Source organism: Pistacia vera, unplaced genomic scaffold (genome assembly GCF_008641045.1).
Source record: "Pistacia vera cultivar Batoury unplaced genomic scaffold, PisVer_v2 Contig1498, whole genome shotgun sequence".
In the NCBI taxonomy this organism is placed as follows: domain Eukaryota; kingdom Viridiplantae; phylum Streptophyta; class Magnoliopsida; order Sapindales; family Anacardiaceae; genus Pistacia; species Pistacia vera.
This window is the reverse complement of record NW_022195574.1, coordinates 22,858-26,210: the sequence shown is the minus strand read 5'-3', so window position 1 is coordinate 26,210 and position 3,353 is coordinate 22,858. Positions and strand designations below refer to the sequence as shown.

Genomic DNA, 3,353 nt, shown 5'->3' with positions numbered 1-3,353 from the left:
TGATTCTAATTACCCCAAGAAAGGTTCGGATGATTCCTCCAACTAGGATTATATGTGTTGGAGTACGGATTGTTCGGTTGTCTTTGATTTCTTGCCAAGTAGTTAACCTGCTTCGATGATGATGCTGAAGCAAACGTGTTCCCTACTTGACATTCGCTGCTCACATGATTACCTACACAAAATTCACAAGTTAGTTGAGGTGCTTGAATGGAATTTACCTGCATACTTCCCAACTGTTTCTGAAGTGTTGTTAGTTGGGCTGAAATGGTTGTGTATGCATCAACTTGATGAAGATCCATAGATTTCTTCGGTTGCACCCTCTCATTAGGTATTTGATAATTGTTGCTTGCCAGAACTTCAAGCAACTCAGGAGCTTCTTCCAGAGTCTTATTTTGCACTGCTTCTCCCGATGCTGCATCTACCATAGTTTACACATTCACCATCAATCCGTTATAAAATGTTTGGACTTGCATCCAAACTGGCAACCCATGATGTAGACACATTCTTAGTAATTCTTTGTATCTCTCTCAAGCCTCATACAATGATTCCGACTCTTCCTGTAGAAACGATGTGATATCATTTCTCAGCTTTGCCGATTTTGCTGGAGTAAATAATTTGGTCAGGAACTTCTATGCTAAATCATTCCATGTTGTAATCGTTCTTGTTGGTAATTCCATTAACCATCCCTTAGCTTTATCCTTCAATGAAAACGAGAATAGTCTCAATCTGATGGAGTCATCTGACACTCCGTTTGACTTGAAAGTATCACAAATCTCCAAAAAATTGGCAATGTGTAGATTTGGATCTTCCTTAAAATCTCTCCTGAACTGTACCGACTGCTGGATCATCTGGATGATCGCCGACTTTATCTCAAAGTTGTTGGCTTGTACTGCTGGTCTAGTAATACTTGACCCACTACCATCAACTGAGGGAACTGAAAACTCCCTTAGTGTTCTATTTTCTGCTAGCTCAACAACTATAACCTCTGCTTCCACTGTAGCCTTTCTTTCTCTTCTTTCTCTATTAAGTCTTCTAGTGGTTCTTTCAATCTCAAGATCAACAAGAACCACTGGCTGACGTCTTGCTCTTCGCATAAACTACAAAAAAAAAAATAGAAAGAGTGAGATCACAAACCAACCTAAAAGAATAACAAAAATTAAACAAACAACAATTAAGCGAAAATAAAGCTCCAATCTAGCTAACACAAGAAAAATTTAATGTTAACACAAAACTCAATCCCCGGCAATGGCGCTAAAAACTTGATGCGTTGAAACTACAACATGCATAAATAGCAAGTGCACTAGTCGCACAAAGAAATAAAGTGATGAGTGAGTATCGTTCCCACAAGGATTGGTTGCTAAGCACTAATTTTCATAAGTGTTTTTCAAGTTGGAGCAATCGGAATTGTTTGGATTAACGGGAGAGAATTAAACTAAACTAAAACAAAAATATTCTGAATATTAAAAACTAAATTATGAAAGCAAGAATTAAAAACAAGGGTGATATCAATTTAACAAACGGTTAGGGTTTTGACTTTATTCGGACTTTATGGATGAATTCTACGAATTATGTTAATTCCACACTCACATGCACAGATTGTAAATCGGATTCTCTAAATTGTTAAACATACCTTCTCAGGCTATGAATTCCTACTTTTCCCTATTAAACTTCCGCACCCAACAAATTGAAGAATAATAGATCCAGGTTCATTAAGCTACGGGAATCCTAGACTGATTTCATTGATTCTCAAATCTATCTCTAGCATTCAATACTACAATGGTGATTACCCTGGAAGCTCAATATGATTCATTTCTCAATCTCATCATATTCATCAAATAAATTCCATTAAAAACAGAATAACCACACAATCTATGCAATAGAATTTGGAAATAGCAATAATCAATTCATTTACCCATAGAAATCTGAACTTAATCAAAACCCTAACCCAAAATGGGTTAGTTCATAACTAAATCAAAATACACAGCAAGAAAAACAATAAACACAAGGTTCAACATATTGAAATGCAGAGAAAAGAGTAGAGATCTCCCTTAGTTGAAGAATCCACAAGATTCAAGCTTAAATCTTCTCTCTAAATCTCAAATCTATGCAAAACTAAATGAGAACAGACGAAAACTAGACTAAAAATGACGAACCCTCTCAAAATGGCAAAGTTTTGCTTTTATAGTTTGCCCAAAAACCTAAAATGAAACCGTGCGTTTTAGAGAAAATTGGAATTCGCAGACTTCGCCGCGGTGAAGAAGGAATCTCGCCGCAGCGACGAAGTAAAAATTGACTCTTGTGCGTAACTCTTTTCGTCGTGGCGAAGAACAAACTTCGCCATGGCGAATCTTCATGAAGAATTCTAAAATTACAAAATTGCCCTCCGCTTGCTTCTTTGCTTGAATCTTCGATCTTCGATGCTCTCCCATGGGAACAAGCTTCATAGTGCTTCACTCTGCTTCAGAACTCTCCCAACTTCTAAGGTCTGCTTACTTCTGAGTCCAGAAACTCCAATTCGCTCATTATTTGCTCAAAATGTCCATTTTGGCCTGAAACATAAAATGTAAAGAATTAAGTAACAATTCAGGCATAAATGAACTAAGAACTATCTAAAATCCGGCCTAAAAGCCTAAATAAAACAGTATAATCCTCGGATTATCAACAAGGCGCTCCGGTGATCTCAAGTCTAAGGATCACATGCACCACCATCTGTTAGAGGATTTATTCCATAGACACTGGGGTTACCATTGTTAGAGTAGGTGCTCTAGAGCCAATCAATTATTGTAGAATTGACTCTTTGTAATAATGTTCATTGATCAATATATCGCGTAAATCATCATTGTATGTATTGATATATGTCCTTAGAATGGTAGAACTGTGACGAGGGTATCAAGTGTTTCAAATCTTGATAGTGAGAACCTTATGAGCACATATGGTAGCCATTCTAGAAACATCCGTAGCCCTAGTATTATTCTGAAGTAAGGGCACATATAATACGGTAAGGCTATCATATTGTTGAATGACCCTATCGAAAGACAGTGACTGATCTCACTTATCAAGATTGTTTGGTGACAACCTGGTGCAACACATGGGTGCTTGCTGTATGAAAGTTCACTGGACTGACCCACCAGAGGATTCCATATGGATGGTAACCCTAGTGTCTATGGAACAAATCCTCTAACGAATGGTGGTGCATGTGATCCTTAGACTTGAGATCACTAGAGCGCCTTGTGCACCGATTGGTGTAGTTTGGCACTAGCCTAACGCAGTTCTATTCAAAGCTATCAATATGGTAGTGATTGGTTGCATCAAGGAGTGTATCAAGACTATGGTGGATCGACAGAGGATTCATC

General features: G+C 37.8%; 1 non-coding gene across 1 annotated transcript; it reads left to right on the top strand.

Moving 5' to 3' along the window:
- Positions 1 to 483: 483 nt before the first annotated feature.
- LOC116124123 lies at positions 484 to 590 on the top strand. Its single transcript, XR_004127166.1, has one exon. It is a non-coding gene; the product is annotated as a small nucleolar RNA R71 (small nucleolar RNA).
- Positions 591 to 3,353: the final 2,763 nt, after the last annotated feature.